The sequence below is a fragment of the Mus musculus genome, chromosome 10, assembly GCF_000001635.26.
Source record: "Mus musculus strain C57BL/6J chromosome 10, GRCm38.p6 C57BL/6J".
NCBI lineage: Eukaryota > Metazoa > Chordata > Mammalia > Rodentia > Muridae > Mus > Mus musculus.
In genome coordinates this window covers 83,324,095-83,343,401 of record NC_000076.6, presented here as the reverse complement: position 1 = coordinate 83,343,401, position 19,307 = coordinate 83,324,095, and the positions used below count along the sequence as shown (strand labels likewise).

General features: G+C 45.4%; 1 protein-coding gene and 1 long non-coding RNA gene across 3 annotated transcripts in view; one reads left to right on the top strand and one right to left on the bottom strand.

The window, feature by feature from the left end:
* Positions 1–3,767: 3,767 nt before the first annotated feature.
* Gm40722 (predicted gene, 40722) lies at positions 3,768–4,713 on the bottom strand. Its single transcript, NR_168611.1, has 2 exons — positions 4,530–4,713; positions 3,768–4,011 (listed from the first exon to the last, which is right to left on the bottom strand). It is a non-coding gene; the product is annotated as a predicted gene, 40722 (long non-coding RNA).
* A 651-nt stretch (positions 4,714–5,364) lies between these two features.
* Slc41a2 (solute carrier family 41, member 2) overlaps positions 5,365–19,307 on the top strand; it is a 107,190-nt gene continuing 93,247 nt past the window's right edge. Inside the window, exon 1 of one of the 2 annotated variants that reach the window (XM_006513811.4) lies at positions 5,365–6,176. The gene's annotated coding sequence lies outside the window, so the exon portion shown is untranslated. The remainder of the gene's footprint in view (positions 6,177–19,307) is intronic. The other variant, NM_177388.3, reaches the window with a different exon arrangement.

Genomic DNA, 19,307 nt, shown 5'->3' with positions numbered 1-19,307 from the left:
TTGGCTTGGAACTTTGCCCGAGTAGGCGAAACCATCTGCCCGTTGAGCCTGCAGTGACACATGTGTCTCTGTTGTCTATCTCATCATCGTTGGGATTAGAAGAAGTGCATGCTACAGGCATCCAGCTTTCTTAAAAACAAACAAACCCAAATTGCTTAATTTGATTGTATGTGTCTGAATGTTTGCCAGCACATATGTATATATGTACTGCTGTGTGCACAATGCCTAAGGAGGCTAGAACAGGGCATTGGATCCCCTGGAACTGAAGTTACAGACTGTGAGCTGCATGTGGATGCTGGGAATCAAACCAGGACCTTTTCAAGAGGACCAAGTGTTCTTAACCACTGAGCCATCTCTCCAGCTCCATGGCCAGCACTTTACTTGGATTATGGGTATCTGAAGCCCTGACTCTTGTGAGAGTCACCTGACCCACTGAACCATTTCCCCAGCTGAAAACTGTAATAACTTTTTGTATTTATTTGTGTGTGTGTGTGTATAATTCTCTAATTCTCTAATTCTCTAATGCTAGACCGGCTATTTCCCCAACTGTGCCCCCCAAGTACTTGCTATTTGAATCTTCCTGGGTCATTTCTGCTCCAGCAGTCTGGTATCCTATGGAGGTATTTGACCTGGGCATGCTCTGCTGGTCCATCATGACTAATGTAGACCTCCTGTTCTCTCTGTCTTTTCTTTCCTTCTCCTCTCTCCCCTACCTGAACCACACCTCCCACACCTCACCCATGCCAGGTAACTGAAAGCTCACCTACCTCTATTCCCTCCAATAATTGGCTGTAGCCATCTGTATTTAACCAATAGCTTTAAATTGGGGAGCAAAGTTTGCACAACAAAGGCTGTTGTATTTGAGAATTTACTCATCATAGGGCAACCAGGTCTTGGGGCACAGAATTTAGCATCTGAATACACAGCAGCATCTGACCAACCCCCAGTGGTTTCATCATCAGCTACCTCCTTAATGATAATGCCATCTTCATAGGGTGAACGATGCGATTTCCTCCAAGTATCCTATACAGCAAGCCTCAGAGCGTCACAGGCAAGTCTCACTATCTGCCCTCTTAAAGTTTGCCTTTGGCGCCCCGCTTTGTCCGCATCTCTACTGTGGGAGTTGAGCTCAGCAGACGATCACTTGCCTGAGTCATGAAGGCTTTCAGTCCCAAGCTCATTATCCAAATGCATAACCAACATTTTGACTTGAGTGACATCAAACTCAGCATATCCAAAGCAGCTCAAATTGTCCCCTTCTGGCTTCCCAGTGAACAAAAGCTATCTGAAGAAGCTGTTCCTGAGAGACCTTGGCCCTGGCTGGCTGGGACCTTGTGATTCTGAAGAGAAGCAACATTGTAAGTCAAAGTCAGACTAATCTTGAGAGTTCTTAGTCCTTCCAAGATGCCAAGCATCTTCCTCTTTCTCTCACCCCACACTCTCCTCCTGTTTACTGAACTCTTCAGAAGCCAGAGATGGTGGTACTCATCCAGGATCCCAGTATTTGGGAGGCTGAGGCAGGAAGGCGTATTGCCACAAGTTTAAGGCCAGCCTAGTATATTGATACATACAGAGACCCTATCTCAAACAGACAAAACAAGGGGTTTAGGAGATGGCTCACTTAGTAAATGTGTTGCTGTGAAAGCAAAAGGACCCATGTTCAAATCCTCTGCACCCACACAAAATCCATTCAGACATACCTGCCATGGCCCAACCCTTGGATAACAGGGAGGGCAGATGTCTCTCTAGATCCCCCTGATTAGCTAGACATTCTAGTTTACTTTTGATTGCTGTGGAAGAAGTGGACAGACAGTAGCTTGGGGAGGGAGGTTTGTTAGGCTAACACATCCTAGGGCAGGCACTCAAGCAGGGCTGGGACCTAGATGCTGGAACCAAAGCAGAGGCCATGGAAGAAGCATGCTAACTCACTTCCTCCCTTGGCTTGCTCAGCCTGCTTTCTTATACAACCCAGGACCACCTGCTTAGGGGAGGCCCCGCCCACAGTGGGCGGAACCCTCTAAACATTAACCACCAAACAAGAAAATCCACCACAGGTTTGCCTCCAGGTAAATCTGATGGAGACATTTCTCAAGTGAAGTTCCTTATTCTCAGATGACCCTAGCTTATGTTAAGCTGACAAAGGCAAAGCAAAAACAAAACAAAACAAAAAAAGTGTACCAGAGACTGACACACACACACTACATAATTATGAAGACATAAATCATGACATTTGTAGGGAGATGAATATAACTGGAAAACATCATGTTAACAATAAAACACAATAGGGTTAAACTTTGCATGCTCCATCTCAAATGAGAGATCTATTTATGTCACTATGTATGTGTGCCTAGGTGTGCCTGTGTGTGTACACACATTTCTCAGAATCTACCACTAAACACAGCCGACCTCAGACCCCTGGACAGCACTGTAGCTGAGCATGCTTTGAGGTAGCATCTGAAGGAGACTGCCTGTGGTGCTGTGCTGGAATTTAGCGTTAGTCTCTCTGATGGCTCTTCATTCATTGGTAAATGTATTGTTTTGTGAATTTCTGTGAATTTTGTTCCTTGGTGACTACAGAAATTTATGTAACCTCTTTCAGGCTGAAGTGTGTCATTTAAGGTAATGGATCTGCATTCCCTAGGCCACAGTAACTCATACTTGCCTCTTTGTTGTCTGTCCAACTTTTCGTTCATCAGGCTCAGATCAAATGTCATTTCTTCAAGGAAAGCTCTTTTACCCCACAGAAGACATGCCCTTTTGTCCAGTGTCTATCACCCCCAGCCATCATTCCCAGCAATGCTAACTGCCTGCCTCGCTCCAGCTCCGAGCCACTGGCTTCACATTGCCAGCATTTAGGCAACAGATGAAGTGGGACCATGATTCTGGTCGCCTGTGGAGCCCAGGACCTGTTCAGAAGGGGCCACCTCTACACCCAGACTCAGTGAATTATTTGCAGGATGAAAACTTGATTTCCATTCAAGTTCCTAGTTGAAGCGCAACACACTTTAAAAATCCACATCACATCATTGAATGCTGAAGGAAGAGTATATATAAGCAGAAACGTAGCTTCAGTCAACTGAATGGAGGGTACTTGAAACCTCCAGCTTTCTCAGGAAAAATGGCAGGGGCTGGCTTCTGATGGGTGTTTTGTTGTTGTTTGAGACAAGGTTTCTGTCTTGGAACTTATTCAGTAAACCAGGTTGGTCTCAACCTCAGAGATCCATTGCCTCTGCTCCTTAAGAGCTGGGATTAAAGGCATGCCCCAGTCACACCCAGTTCTGGATGGGTGTTTTTGAGTGGGAAGTTGAAGAGACTCCCAGAGCCAGGGAACCAGGAAGACACACTTACCTGTTAAACTTTCTGACACTTTTTGGAGCAGCTAATCACCTTCTATTAAGATGCAGTTCTTTAAGATGGAGTGGCACTATTAGGAGGTGTGGCCTTGTTGGAACAGGTGAGTTACTGTGGGTGGGCTTTGAGGTCTCAGATGTTCAAGCCACACCAGTGCCATCCGGATGTAGAATTCCCAGCTCCTTGTCCAGCACCGAGTCTGCCTGCATGCCACCATGCTTTCCACTGTGGTGATAATGGACTGAACCTCTGAAACAGTCCCAGTTAAATGTTGTCATCGATAAGAGTTGCTGTGGTCATGGTGTCTTTTCACAGCAAGAATACCCTGACTATGATAGTAGTTAAACCAAAAGGAAGACAATCTGGAAATGAATGTAATCGAGGCTTTCCTATGTCAACAGACAAAATTACAACCATTTAGTTTAAGGGTTTTAATTGGCTTTATCTTCTGATTGTAAAACTGGGCCATAGTTCATTTCACAAAACAGAGTGAGCATTCCAATGAGGTCGGTATTGGTTTCTTTCACAGACTCAAAGGGGCCGAAGAAAGTAGAAACAAGAAACCCAGGAGCAGACTGGGAGGCTGAAAGTTCCTTCTCTTTTAAGATAGAGACAGGAGGGGTGGGGTGGGAGCAACAGAGGACTCAGCATCAGGTTTGCCTGTGTAAAAATTAAGGCAGAGGCTGCTTCAACATCATGCAATTCATACAGGTTTCTGGGAAAGTGGGGCAGTTGGTTAATGGTAAGTGACTCCATTTTGGGGGTTTAGCACAGAACCCTAAACCAAAATAACGACTCCCTGTAACTTTAAATTCAACACCCATGTTCTTCATAGAAATGTTTTCATTCCTAAAGGAATTTTAAAATCCTTTAAAGATTTTAAATTACTGTATATCTGTGTGCACGGATTGGGTATGTGCTCATGAATGCTAATTAATGCCCGTGGAAGGCAAAAGAAGGCACTTCGTCCAGCTAAGCTGGTGTTTCCAGGTGTGTGTGTGTGTGTGTGTGTGTGTGTGTGTGTGTAGGTAGGTGCTGGAAACTAAATTTGTGTCCTGTGCAAGAGCAGTACCTGTTTGTAACTGCTAAGCATATCTCCTGTCTTTAACTCCCTCCCACCCCCGCACCCAGCCCACACACACAAAATTTGATCTAGGGCTGGGCACAATAGTACATACCTGTAATTCCAGAACAGGAAGGGTAAGAGTTTGAGAGAAGGTTGGAAAATGATGGTGTGCGCCTTCAATCCCAGCATTGAGAGGCTGAGGCAGACAGCTCTCTGTGAGTTCAAAGGCAGCTTGGGCTACATAACAGGTGTCAGGCCAGTCAGAGCTGCACAGAGAGACTTTGTCCTCTAGGGTTTAAAAAAAAAAAAAAAAAAAAAAAAACAAAAAAAAACAAAAAAACAAACAAACAAACAAACAAAAAAAACCAACCCAAGCCGGGCGTGGTGGCGCACGCCTTTAATCCTAGCACTTGGGAGGCAGAGGCAGGCGGATTTCTGAGTTCTAGGCCAGCCTGGTCTACAAAGTGAGTTCCAGGACAGCCAGACCTACACAGAGAAACCCTGTCTCGAAAAACCAAAAAAAAAAAAAAAAAAAAAAAAAAAAAAAAAAACCCACAAGAAAATGAGGGTGGTTGTTGTTTTGTTTTGTTTTGAGACAAGATCTCACAATGTAACCCTGGTTTTCCTGGAACTTGCTGAGTAGAGAACTGGTCTTGAACTCACTGAGAACTACCTGGCTCTGAGATTAAAGACAGGTGCCATCATGTCCAGTCAGATGGAAGTGTCTCTGTGTGTGTGTCCCTGTCCCCACCTGAAAAGGTGCTAAATTACCCCCATCTGAATTTGGTGAAAACTTTGGTCTAAGGTAATAGAATAATAGCCTCAGAATCAAAACGAGCAGTTTCCCCCCAAGAGTCAGTGCTCTGGGGCTCACATCTTTGCAGGGTGGGATGGTGGAGTCCCACTAGCTGAACCGCACATAGTAGGTGCTTAACAAACAGTCATGGAAGCAGCCCCCGATTTTCCTTGGCAAATTCTGGCTCAAGTCTACCTTGGCTCCCAAAACTCGAGCGTGGGCAAACTGCAAAGCTCGGCTGAGCAGCGCAGTGCACTTGGCTCTGACCCTGCCAGGCGCTCGGAGGGCGTGACGCGCTGCCCGCACGTCTCCTCCCCGTCCTTTGGCCTCCCAGAAGAGCGCAACGAACGACTCCCACGTCCTCGGCTTCATTCCGCTCAGCAAGGAACGCGAGCTGGACCCCCGACGAGGCCCGGGGCTGACGGAGCGGTGAGAGGAGGATGCGCGGGCTGGGATGCGGTTGGGAGGATGCGCAGGACAGCCTAAGCTAACCAGCCAGGAGTCGTAGCTGGCAGGAGGGCGAGCGGTCAAGTGGGCAGGCGAACAAGCCGGCGGGCGGGCGGCTGCCGGGGCGCGGCCGCGGATCCGGGTAGCCTCCGGGCGGCCACATCAGCGGCTCTCCGCGGGCCCAGCCGGCTGCGCGCGTGCGCGGGGCGGGGCGGGGTGCGCGCGAGTGGCCGCGGGCATCGGGCGACTGTCAGTGGCAGCGAGGAGGCGAGGCGGGCCCGCGGGGCTGGGCCGGGCTCACCGACTCCCAGAGCGTCGCCGCGCTCGGGCTCGGCGCAGGCTGCCGCGGCGGGAGCGGAGACAGAGGCACGGCTAGGTGTGGGAGGGCGGTGGTGCGGCCGGATGCTGGAGCCTCGCCCGGCGGGACCCGAGGCCGCCCCGTTCTGTCCAGCCCTGCCCGCCGCTGCCCGGCTCCGGTGGCCGTGACTGGGGGCGCGCGCCGAGGGATGGAGGAAGGTGAGCTCGGATGCAGATGCTGCGAGGCGGGTTGCGCTCACCCCTGGAGCCTGCTTCGGGGCTCAGCAGCGTTGCCACCCAGTTCTTGGCTTTATGGATGCACACTATACCTCAATTTTAAGAAGCCTCGGTGTCCATTTATGGCGAGAGCTGGCATGTTTGTGTGTTACCTATATATTATGTTCTTAGGTATAGTGCCCCGGTGTCATCTTTTTGTAAATGGACGCTTGATTGACCGATGAGTCATGTAGCATACGTGCTACTTATCTCTCCCAAAGGTGGCTTTACGTGTATTCATCTAGTTTTGTAACTGTCACTACTATCTCTCTCTCTCTCTCTCTATATATATATATATATATATACATATATATATATATATGTATGTATGTATGTATGTATATATATATATATATATATATATATATCTCCAAACGAAACCCTATACCTTTTAGTTGCTTGCCACCCATTCCCCCCACTGCCCCAACTAATTTTTCTGTGCCTATGCATTTGCTCTTTGGAGACACTAATGAAATCATACAGTATTTGTGGTTTCCCACCTCCTCCGTTTAAAGACAAGATTTTGACTCTTCCCTTATAGTTGAGGCTAATCAGAATTCGTGGTCCTCCTGCCTCAATTTCTCAAGTGGTGATCTCACACAGGATTGTACCACACCCAACCAACGTGTCTGTGGCTTTTTGTCTGGCTTCCTTCACGTAGCCAGACTGTTTTCAAAGCTCATTCATGGTGTAATTAGTGTGGGTCGGCTCTCTACTTTCTTGGAGCTGAATGACTGATAATGCGGTGTGTGCCCATTCACCAGTTAATGAAATGGCATTCATTGCTTTTCACCTTTTAGCCATCGGATATGATGCTGCTAGAACTTCTGTGGATGTGTGTTTTAAATGCCCCAAACCTTAGGTGTGGAATTGCTTGGTACTTAACATTTTTGAGAAACTTTCAGACTTTAATCAAAGTTGTTGCTACGTTTTATACTCCACCAGTTTATGCGGGCTGCGTTTTCCTTAAACCGCCAACGACCGACACGTTATTTTTTACTGTTTTTTTTTTAAGCTATCCTAGTGTTTTTCCTGGTTTTAATTTGCATCTCAGACAAGAGATTAAAACGCCTTTTGTATGCTTATTGGCCATATGTGTATCTGTTTTGGAGAGATTTCTGTTTAGACCCTCCACTCCTATTTTTGCTGTCATATTTGATTTTTTTGTTATTGTTGCTGAGATGTCTTATTCATTATAGGAAAAATTCTAGATTCTTGACTGCCACTGGCAAAGTAGCATAAAAATATGATTAAGAGGCATTTGACTCTTTCAGAACGCTTCACCTTTTACCTGGTCATTCCTGGGCATTTTATTGTGATTTTCTTTCTTTGGCTTTCTTGAGAAAAGCCACAGGAGGTATGGTCCTGGGTGTCCTGCTGGGACTTTAGGCTATTTTTGTATATTATATGTTTGAAAAGTTTCACTTATTAGCTACAAGTAATTTATGTTGGATGTTAAACAAATCACTCAAACAAAATCTCATGTACTTCCCAGTAAAGTAAAAAGTACTTTTCTCCTTTCGGTCTGTGTAGTTTCTATTGCAGTTATGATATTTGTGGATGCTAGACATTATATTTGCTTTTTTAGCTCTCTCTCTCTCTCTCTCTCTCTCTCTCTCTCTCTCTGTGTGTGTGTGTGTGTGTGTGTGTGTGTATGTGTTTGTAGATCAGGCTGGCCTTGAGATTGCAGCAGTCCTTCTGTCTCTGCTTCCCAAGTACTGGGCTTGCAGGTATCCACTGGCACCTCGAGTGAAAAACATTTTGCTGGAGCTGAGATTAAGAGTCATCTGGAACTGAATGGATGTCGCCCTGCTTTCTGCATGGGGGATTTCTGTGTGTGTACAAATCCAGCCTAAGGTCTTTCTTCCCAAAGTTACTAGAAGAGATGGCATTTCTCTGAACTCCAGTTCTCTTCTCCATGGATCTAATTGCTACTAAAGAAAAAAGTATCTGATGGAACTTGTATGGTGAGGAACTTGATGGAAGGCCACTGTAGTAGTAGATGAGCCATGGCAATGGGTTTGGCATTGGGGGGGAGATGGGACTTAACCCTGACTATGTGTGGAGGGGCAGGAATGCATAGGTGAAGAGCAGGGGAGGGGGCAGTGGATAGAAAGGTGCTGAAAGGAGGCATCCCCAGAGAGGGGGGTTCTGGGAAAATCATCTTAAAATGATTCCCGCTGAAGACAGACTTGGTGGTGGGACACCGAGATGAAGGATCCAGACCCACTTCATCACATACCTGGGAGAGGGTTCTAACCTAACCGACTTGGTAAGGTTCTTGGCTAACAATGCCGTTTGTAAGAGGTGTGGGTGGTTCTAAGAAAAGGCACAGGAGACTGAATGGTCTGGTCATGCAAGGAAATCTGTTACTGTTTGAACATATGCTATCAAACTTCAGGAATTTTAGAGAAAAGAAGGAGGTCAAAGATTTCCGTGGAGAAATAATGGGGAGCAACTGATGTAAAGTAGGCGAGGGACAGCCCAGTCCTGCCCTCCAACCTGTAAACGAAAAAACACATAATTGAACCGTTCTTGTGCCTCACCCGTGGCCTACCTTAGAAATCGGCTGACAGCATCAATATGGAGCCTCAGTGTGTTTTTGCTGATTCCCCTAACGAGCTTGGTCAACAATTTAAGTATAAACCCTGATCTGTTATTCGCTGTTCCACACGTCCTCCTCTGCTCCCTGCAGCTTTGGGACCTCTTGCTGAGGAAGGCTATCTGTAAACTGGGCAAGGTGGTACATACCTGTCATTCCAGTACTGGAACTCTGTGGGTTTAAGGCCAGCCAGGGCTGCCAAGTGAAACTGTTACAAATAAAGAAAATCACCCCAAACCCAAGATGTTCTACAAGCAGGTGGCAATGAAAACGGACAGGTTTGGGGGAATTGATTTCTGGTTGCTTTCCGAGACAGTGTCTCTCTTACGGAGCCCTGGCTGTCCTGGGATTCACTATGTAGAGGAGGCTGGCTTTGAACTCTCAGAGATTCACCTGCTTTTGCCTCCCTAGTGCTGGGATTGAAGGTGTGCACCACTGTTCACACCTCAATCCCTGGGAAATTATGGTCTGAGTGGACTTGCCTGATTTATGTAGTGGACTTTTCTAGGGACCCCTTATCTCTGTGAAATGACTGCAGTTAAGTTTATTTACCTTTAAAATACATAGAAATGAACATAGATAGTCTTGTGAGCTGCCATGTGGGCCCTCGGGAAGAGGTGTTGACCTCTGAGCTGTCTCTCCAGCCCCATCTAGTTTAACCTTTATGTCGGTGGATTTAGCCATTTTCCTTTCTTGCTGAGCAGCTACTAAGGAAATAGGAATTTTGAGTTAAGGACAGAAAGGACAGGTACATATAGGATTGGAGAATGTTTTAGCCAGGCTTGGTGGAGACGGGCATGATAATCTCTCTGAATTTTAGGTCAGCCTGGTCTACAGCCAGGGCTGTGTAGAGAGACGCTGTCTCAAAAACAAACAAACAAAAAAAAAAATTTAAAAAGGAATTTCTAGAGAGTTGAACAAAACTTGCAATATTTAAGAAAGTGTGCACCAGAATATGGAGAGAAAAGGCAAGAGTAAGAAATAATTGGAAGGTAATATTGTAGTAAGTCCAGAGATCTTTCTCCAAAAAAAATTTAAAAATCTGAGTAGTAAAAGTGGGAAAAGCTTTCCTTCATTCAGTTCTTTGTTCTTTTCCCCAAGGTTGGATCAGTATCTGCTATTCTTTTTAATATACGTATAGATATATGTATACACACATGTATGTATACATGCATACACATATATGTATTCTTGAGAGTTTATTCTGGACTGGACTCAGGAGTGGAAGCTCTCATTGAGGACAGCTTACATCTCTTGGCAATCTGCACCTCTTCCTTGTTTGTCTTAGTGTGTCGTTTCTTCAGAGTAATGTGTTTGTGTTGCAGGACACGGGGAGTGACAGCGCTGAATTTTGGGTGCTTTGGTCCCAAAGGCTTCTTTCCTTCTTTGTGTAAGGGTTTTATGGCAGCGTACTGAAAAACTTTCAGATCCTGCTAGCTCTTTTGAGCCCCAGCCACCGTGCTGCAGTCCAGGAAAACTGTTCTCTTCTTACAGTAAGAATGCTTTTTGCAGTGACCAGCTCAGATCGGCATCCGCCCTGCATCCACCTGCCCATCCTCAAACACGTCTGTGTTTCCTCTCTCTCCACTTCTTGGTCTGTTATAAGAACGCCCTGACTGAACGGCAGGCACACTGCCCTGGCGGTGGCGTGGGGTTGGGGTGGGTGGGGAGCCCCCGTTTGTCATCCCAACACTGTCATTTCCACGCAACCCTTCCGCTCCTCACCCATAGCACGAGCAGCTTCTGTGGCCATGAATTTCTCTCATAAAATGTACAATATTTGCATTTCATGGTCCACTTCAGTAAGTTTCCAACAGCTTGTGGCTGGGACGGAGACATTCAGCTCCTGCTATGTGTGGCTGACCGCCTAGGAGGTACCACGAGTGGGAAGGGGGCTGAGACAGAGAGACAGAGGGGGACAGAGACAGAGAGACTTCCTTTTGAGACATGTTCTCACTGTAACCCTGGCTGGCCTGGGACCATGCTGACCTCATGCTCCCAGGAATCCACTTGCCTCTGCCTTCCCAGAGCCAGGATTGAAGGTAGAGGCTGCCGTGCCCCGCCCATTCCGGCTTTCCTTTGTCTCACCTTGCTTCTCCATGATGACCTCTCTTAAGTCTAGTTGATCCTGTTGATGTTTGTTTGTTTGTTTTTTGTTTTTGTTTTTTCAATATGCTTCTGATCCCTTTCTCTCTCCAGAGCCTAGTAAAATTGAGATCAGGCCTGAGGGTATAGCTTGGTCCCAGCTTGGAGGAGTGGTCTTCGGCAGCGGCAGCAGTTGCGATCAAGCAGGGTATGGTGGGATGCCTGTAGCTCCAGTTGCTCTGGATGGAGGCTGAGGCATAAAAGGGTCCTGAGTTCATCATCACATCAAGAGAAAAACAAACGAACAAGCAAACAAACAAAAAATGGAGATTGGACTCAAGACGTTAGACGAGACTTAATATTGATAAATACTCTAGAACTAAGATTAAATCCACACTTGGTTTCTTCTTCCCTTTTCTGTTTTATTTTTGGTGTCTGTGTGCATGTGGTGTGAGCAGATGCCTGGGTGGTTACACACAGGTGTCTTACTGTGTCACCCTTTGCCATATATTCCCTTGAGAGAGGGTCTCTTGTTGAACCTGGGTATCTGCTTACAGGTGGCAAGCCCCAGTGGTCATTCTGTCTCCGTCCTCCACAGTGTTGGGATTATATGTACAGGTGTGGTCACATCTGGCTTTTTGACATGGGTCCCCGGGATTCAAACTCAGGTCTTCATGCTTGTTCAAGACGTGAGTCCTCTTACTCACTGAGCTGATTCCTTGGCTATAGAGAGTGGGAAAGTGTGGGCTGCATGGGACACATTCTCAATGAAACACAACAACCAAACAACAAGAGAAAAAAAAGCCCAGGCTAAGGAGAACTTGGTACACTAGGTCATCTTTCCAACTCTAAGCACCTATAAGTTATCAAACAGTGTAGATAGTTGTGTGACCAACACATCTTGAAACATTAAAGTAGGCCAGACATGGTGACCCATACTTTTAGACCTTGGTAGGTAGAGAGAGGCAGGCAGATCTCTGTGAGCTTGGGGCCAGTTCTCTATAGCAAGTTCCGGGCCAGCCAGGGCTACATTGAGACTGTCACAATAGTTAAAGTAGAAAACAAGAATATGTTGAACATAGATATTGCTGGACCATAGGGTTAAGGGCTTGTTGTTGGGATTTAGTTAGCCTTCTTAAGGACCTTGGGTTTATTGTAGAGGAAGTAAGATGCCCTTGGATCTAATCAGGACCTGGTTCACTGGTGAGATAGCTATCACCCTAAGATCTCTTTAGGTCCTTTGTCTTTCTCAACTCAGTCAGAAACTTTATATTTCTTGGCCTAGTGATACAGGCATTTCAAATCTGCTTTCACTCTGATCTGAAGAATCTTCCCTTTGTTTCTGTTCCCATTTCATAAAGGTTCCCTGTTTGTTTGCCCTTTTTGCTCCAAGATAGAAAGCTCTAAGAGCTTGCTTCTGCCTTTTCACATTGTGCCTGGTAACTGGTATAATACCTGGTGCATAGTAGGGACTAAACACGTTTGTAACCAGTTAGTACCTGGCACAGAGTAGGAACTAAGCATATGTTCGTTGAGTCTCATGACATATGACACAGTGAGCCATGTTTGGTGGCGTATATCTGTATTCCAGCACTTGGAGAGATTGAGTCAGGAGGACTGTCATGAGTCTGAGGGCAGCCTGGGCTAAGGAGAGAGAGCCCTATCTCAAAAGAATAAAACAAAAGCAAATCAGGGCAGGAGGTGGCTCAGCAGGAGGTGGCTTTGGCCACCAAGCCTGACAACCTGAGTTTGATCCCCAGGACCCCTGTAGTGGATAGAGAACCAACCCCTTGAAAGTCTTTCCCTGACCTCCACACATGTCCAGCCTCTGTGTTCATGATGTGGCACACACACACACACACACACACACACACACACACACACACACACGTATGCAGGCATGCACTCGAGAACACACCCACAAATAAATGTGGAACAAAAAAAAAAAAAAAAAACTAGTATGACTGAATGTGGCGCCCCACAGCTGTAACTGTGGCGCAGAAGGCAGCGGAAGGAGAATTGAGTCAAGCTTGAGGTTAGCCTCGTCTTCACAGGAAGTGCCAGGACAGCCAGAACTACAGACTGAAACCCTGTTTCAAAAAAAAGCAAACAAACAAATGTAAAACAGCAACAACAAAAGACAAAACGAGATATTTCCTGATATCAGGACTGTTTTGTTTTTAGTTAGACTTTCTTGGGCAAAAAGGTTTTATTGGAATATTTTTCTCACTTGAAACACTAGGGTTAGAACTACATTTGTTTATTTTTTTAAAAGCTCTGCAACCCAAAATACTCTCTTACAGCCACACAGTGGTAGAGGTGTTGGAGGAAGGTTCTGCTATGGTGATCTCTCCTGCAGTCCCAGCTTCTGAAAGATCAGCAGTTCAAGGTCATGTCAGCTCTGCCGTAGCGAGTTCCAGGCCAGCCTGGTATACCCAAAACCCTGTCTCAAAACAACAGCAGCGACAACAACAAACAGTAATAAGAGTAATACATTTTGATTTTCACTTAGAAGTATAGAATGGGACAGGTGGCCCACAGGAACAGAAATCTAGCACACACGCGCATTTGAGCACGCAGGCATCCTGAACTTTTGACAAAGGCAGCTTTTTACAGATGCTGGGGACAAAGCAAATAAGATTAAAGTCCCCAGAGCCATCAGGAGAGAGAGGTTTTGCTCTTTGAAGTGGTAAAATTAGAGCATCCCTATGCCCCAGAGAACTCATGGGGATGAATTTAATGATGTCAGTTTGTTTCCAGAGAGTGTCGCTGCTAACACAGTACTGTGATGTCACAAAACTAAATCGAGAAACAAAGAAAGAATTCTGTTGGCATATGGTTCTGATAACTGGAAAGCAGCTTTGAAAACTTTGTGAGAAGTAGAAAGGTTTCAGTTCAAACTTGCCTGTCTGTAGATTTTTGGGGTGTTGAAACTTGGCTAGTTTTGTAAGTAAGTTTATCTATTTTAGACTAGATTGTCAGAATCAAACTTTGCTAGTATAGAAATGGCTTTAAAACTAAATTGAAACTGTTAACATGTATGTATCTTTAAAACGTATTTCCGTGTGCGTGAGTGTGCGCACGTGAGTGTGTGTGTGTGTATGTGTGTGTATTATGTGTGCACAGGCCTACACATTTGTGCCATGGGCGCGGGTGGAGCATTGAGGACAGCTTGCAGGAATCAGTTTTCACCCTAAGACCATATGGTTCCTGGCAATCAAACTTGGTTCTTTGGGCCTGGTGGCAAGCGCCTTTATCCACTGAGCCATCTCACTGGCCCTCTGTAATTATCCTAAAGTAATTGCAGACGTTGGAAAGTATTATGCACAAACTTGCTCATTTTCATTGCAGTGTAATTTAGTCAAGAGTCAGCTCTAGGGAAATGATTCAATAAGATGCGTCAGCCCTTTGAAGAAATCTAACCTGCTGCCCTACTCCCCATGGGTAAATGCTTTTGAGCACTTAGGGGCCTCCTCTGTGCTTTCCTCCTGGCTAGGAATTCCTGGACTTCTCTTGATGGCCACTTGATGTTTGGTCATGTGAACCGTGACTTAGACCACTCCATTCTCTCTGTGTAGTTTTCTGTCAGGCTACCATTTACTTCATTGTATTGCTCCCCCCAACCCCGTCTCCTGTCCGCCCTCTCTCCACACCCCAATTTCTTTGGATCTTACTTACCCTTTAAAGTTTTAGTCTTTCTCGTGGGCACATTTTGTCAAGTCCTGGGGAACACGTGGACCTTTGTATCAAAATCTCATAGACTGGTAAAGAGCGTAAAAAGTGTAAATGAGCGGAGGGAGCTGGCGCTTTAGTCTGCACGGCTCCACGTGACATATACAGACAAGCCAGCTATGGCGTGCATATCTGGGCTGTCAGAAGATACTCCTCCACTGATTACGTAATGGAAGATAATGCAAAGTGAGTTCGCCTGTGAGTCAGAGCGGCCTCTGGATCCTTAGCCACACATGCCCATACATGCTGGCCATGGGATGGTCTGGAACACCTGCAGTGGCTTCTTTGTCACCCAGCTGGCCCTGAGTTCAAGTGCAGGGTCCTTAGCGTACTAACTTTAGAAATAAGGGAATATTAGTTCAACCGCTTGTGACTCAGTTTCCCAAGTGTGAATTATGATTATGTAACCAGAGGATTTTGAGGCAGGCCTGGGCAGATTCCAGAATAGACTGAACTACATAGCAGGACCTTGATAACATTTTATAGTAATTAAATTTTTTTTCAAAAAACTCCATTAGCAATCTCTATGCTATTAACCTTCCTAGATTAGCAATATTTCCTTGTAGAGCGCCGTGCTTCCACACAGTGTAACTTAGCGGCAGAACATGAGCTTAGCACGCTTGTGCTTCTGGGTTCAACCCCACATCCCCCAAACAGGCAAACCATCGAAAAGACCACTATGGTTCCTTAATGCCTAACATCGTTCAGTAGAAGTATGTGCCCTGTCTTCTTTTCTTTCTTTTTTAAAATAAATTATTTTTTAATTATTTACTTATTTTATGTATATGAGTACACTGTAGCTGTCTTCAGACACGCCAAAAGGGGGCATCAGATCCCATTACAAATGGTTGTGAGCCACCATGTGGTTGCTGGGAATTGAACTCATGACCTCTGGAAGAACAGCCGGTGCTTCTTAACTGCTGAGCCAACTCTCCTGGCATCTCTTTTTGTTTGTTTGTTTTTGGAGACAGGATTTGAACCCAGGACATGCTAGGCAAGTACAATCCCCCCATTTTGTTTTTGAGACACTTCTGATCACATACCACAAAGTGACCAGAACTCACTCCTACAAAGCCTGGGCTGCCCTTAAATTCGCAATCCTCCTGTCTCAAGTCTGAGTACTGGGAGTCCAGGCTAATGACCTGGACTTGCTCCCAGTCAGAGCTGTACCTCCCATGTAGCTCACGAAGATGTTCTGAGAAAGCCTGGTCTATTTTCCCTAGTTTCTGGGCTGTTTTCCGCCACCTCTGGACCTGAGAACAGAGTGCTAAGGGACTGTCTCAGAAGCGTTCACTCCCACAATAAATAGTTTTTCTTTTTCTGTAAAACCTTTCTTCCATTGCAGATAATCTGTGTGTAACAAACAAGAAAAATGAAGACTGCTGAGCTATAGACGTAGGGAGTGGGTTTTAAAAAATATGTTCTTTGATGGTCATACATGTATGTAACGCATGGTGATTGCTCTTAGCCTCTCTCCTCCCTTCCGGTCCCCCGTACACCTGGCCTTTTCCAGGAGCACAGGGTTTTACCAGGTACTGTGTGTCCGTGGGATTGGAAATAGCCTGGGGACGAGGTTTCCGCATTGGGATACACAACTGGAGACAGTGGCTCCTTCTCTCAGAGTCTGTCAATCAGCAATAGTTCACCAGTAAGAGGTAGGATCCACAGGCCCCGCCCCCATTCTTGATTGACTGTTGAGAGCCTGTCCCATGCAGGCCCAGTGGAAGGAAAGAGTTTTACCTTCAACTTTAAGTTGCGCTGGCAACCCGATTATCTAGGGTGCCTGCCTCATTTCTGTTTGGTTTGGTTTGGTTTGGTTTGGTTTGGTTTGGTTTGGTTTCAACTGATAGCCAACTAAGAAATACTTAGCCTAGACCAAAGGTAGAGGAGGGATTTGATTGCCAGAGTAAAGATAGGAAAAGCCAGATCATTATTTCAATTTGATGCCAACATAATTGAGTAACCTGATGCCAGGTTCCTGAAATTGGCTTTATCAGCAAGCAGACATTTCTAGTGAGTTTGAGCACCTGAGCAGACTGAAGGAAAGCGGAACTGCTCGGTCGCGGGTAAGATCTGACTTCATTCATGTCCCCGGAGCACGCTGCTGTGATGAAGGTGGCCCAGCTTGGGAAGGTGAGGTTGGTTAGCGGATGTCTGAGTTAGACCTGCCTCAGTGTGGGAGCCATCCCGTGTGTCTCTCATTTCGCCACCTAAGGACTGCGGTGGGCCTCCTGGTCAGGTGGGAGCACGGCTCGTTCAGGACAGAAATAAGACCTGGCTCTTGGCTGGCTGGAAGTACTGAGTGGACATTTGACCTGTAAAAGTGAGCAGGTATTATTGTATTTACTGTTTATCAGCAAGCCTACAGAATTATGGAATTCATGACACTTCCATACATATGAATGCACATGACTTTCTATGGGACATCTTTGAAATTAATATAGAGAATAAAAATGAAAACCTTAACATGGAGCAAGGATTGTCCCTTTGCAAAGGGACAGCTTTGTTTCTCTTTTAAACTTTGTCATGTCTGCTTTGCCCTTTCTCGATCTCATTCTCTCTTCTTCATTTTTAACTTTGACCTCTTGGCATCTTCTCTGTACCTGACCATTCTGGAATCTTCTCTTTTACCTCTCATTTTAAGTATACAAAGAGTCAAGTACAGGTTTTAAGTTGGTTTTAGAAGTGGGTTTGCTTTGAAAAACAATTGAACCCTATAAGAGTTGGGAGTGTGTGAAAAAGGGTAAAATAGAAAAGCCTAGGCTGGTATGGGTTCTGAGTGACAGTGGCTCCTGACCTGAGCCCTGGTGAATGAATGGCTGGCTCTTAGGTTCTACACTGAGATGGCTGTTCAGGGCTCTATGAGCTGGAGAAATGGTGAAGAAATGTGATTCATATTAATATTATTATGGCATCTTGTCAGCTTATAGAAGCACCTTATGAGAACTATTGATTCTACTTTCAGTCTCTTTTTGGGCAATTTCACTGTGTATACAATGCAGAACATTTTATTTATTTATTTATTTATTTATTTATTTATTTGAGGCATTATGTGAACTGGAGCCCAGGTTGGTCTCAAATTTATGGTAGTCATGCTTGAGTGCTGGGATTACAGGTGTGAGCCATCATACCTGGCTACGTGTTAGTTTAAAGAAATATAGGTGGCTACGGGAAGCAGAGGCAGGCAGGTGGATCTCTCTTCAAGTTCCAGGCCAGCCAGGGCTATGTAGTGAGACCGTGGCTCAAGAAACACAGACAAACAACCACAAAAATAGAAGTCTAAATGAAGAAGATAGAAGTATGGAATCAGTAGGGTTCTGCCGGAAGTTTCCATCCTGCTGAAGTGAAAAGCTTGTCCTGACATTCATCAAAGAAAGCTAAACAGTCCAGTTTTTAGGAAGATGTGGCTCTAACGCTTGGGAAGTGGAGATAGGAGCATGAGAGGTTCAAGGGCATCCTTGGAGATTTGAAGGCCAGCCTAGGCTACTTGAGATCTTCTCTCAAAAGATGAGCCCACCAGGGTAAATGTTGCCTGTCCTTAATCCCAGCAGTTGCAAAGTATGTCACACCTGCTTCTGCATGATTACGTTTGGATTGTGTTTCACATCGATGCACATTGTTTTCCTAGGGGAGGGTGCTCGGTGGAACCCTGTTTGCTAACTCCTCTTCCTGTGGACACACCTGTGTTTATTCTGTCAACATTTTCTTAGTAAATTTGAGATGGTCTAACAGTTGTGTTGGTTGATCTGTTGAATTTTTTTTTTTTTTTGAGATAGGTTAATTTACATAGTTCAGTTTAGACTTGAAGTTTTAATACTCCCTCCACCAGTACTGGGATTTCATCATTGGCCCCTCCTACCATTTAAGAGGGGGATCTTGCTATTTTGCCAGGGTAGCCTTGAACTGTGTCCTCTACCAATCTTCCTACCTCAGCCACTGAAATAGTAGACCTGCAGGTGCACAGCCTCAGCTTTATCTCTTGCTTTATCTGTGCCCCAAGTTCCAAATAAATATATATATGTATACATACATATATACATATGTATACATATATACATATATATATACACACACACACATATATACACACACACACACATATATTTAAATCTCTGTCTTTCTTCTCACCCTTTTTGTGAGAATACTGGATGTTATAGTCCTGAGAGTGCAGTCAGCTTCTCTGGCCCTCCTGTCAGTTGAAGATCTCTGAGGTGTACTAAGGATTTAGTACAGGAAGGACTTGCCCTCACTTTTTTTGGGTGGGGGGTAAGGGGGCGGAAGTTTCAAATACTTAGCCTTCCTTCTAGCTGTGCTGAGTTTTAGGGCTGCTGAATTTGATGTCATTTTATGGCATGGCAGCCTATGACTGTCTGACAGCATTGGCTGGCTATTGAGTGGCAGCTGGCTCCTGGCTGGAACTAGTCAAGTTTGTGCAGTGTCAGAGATCAGAGCGGCGTAAGGTGACTGGTTGTCCTTTCCCTATTTGTGAGTCTTCCTCAAGTTGTCAAGAAAGTTGCTGTCACTCTCAGTTACCTAAGTCGGCCCTGGGAGTTCATGAATCAGTTTAGGTAGGTTTCCAGCCGAAGCTAACAACATCAACATTATTCTTACATGCTGACTCTGTATATTTCAGCCCCGTCTCCAAAGGAGATGCT